This window comes from Paramacrobiotus metropolitanus, unplaced genomic scaffold (assembly GCF_019649055.1).
Source record: "Paramacrobiotus metropolitanus isolate TYO unplaced genomic scaffold, Prichtersi_v1.0 Parri_scaffold0000087, whole genome shotgun sequence".
Taxonomy (NCBI): Eukaryota; Metazoa; Tardigrada; class Eutardigrada; order Parachela; family Macrobiotidae; genus Paramacrobiotus; species Paramacrobiotus metropolitanus.
In genome coordinates, this window is record NW_026570307.1 from 284,676 (window position 1) to 285,312 (window position 637).

The following is a 637-nucleotide window of genomic DNA, read 5'->3' on the forward strand; positions in this document are numbered from 1 at the left end:
CGCTGGAGTTGGCTGAGCCTAAGAGTAAATTACACAATACGGTTACGATACTTCACGGTGCAGGCGGTTCACAAAACAGAGTCAGTGACGTTTATTCCACGAAGTACTTTGTTCAGTATGATAAAAACTGCACTGTGGCCTTTCCACAAAACGTTCAAATCCATATAAAATTAATCGATACTTATGCGCTCAGTACGGTATTATGTTGTTAACATAAAAGAGTAGTGACCAATCATGCGCCGATTTATAGGTGTTTATGCAAATTGTATAACTTACAATGTCCTCGTAAACATTCGAATGCAGAAAACAAACTACGATCTGTATGTTTTGCTATAATAGAGTTTATATCGTATCGTTTGTATCGTATCGAAGTGTTGTAATAGAGATTATGTCTTAGCGTTATCGAATATTACTGTCTTAAAATTAGATACTTTAATTTCGTGAAAGTGAATTCTGTGAAAAGATTAATTGAAAATCATCACAGGAATTAGTACATAATCGAGTTCTAGTACTTAACTTTTCTGTATTTTCTCCTTGCGAGTGCGTCATGGGGCCATTGAATAACACAGGACTTAATTAATTTTCAAGGATAACGTTCGACGCATTTTGGCAACCTTGGAAATTAAGGATGTGTAGA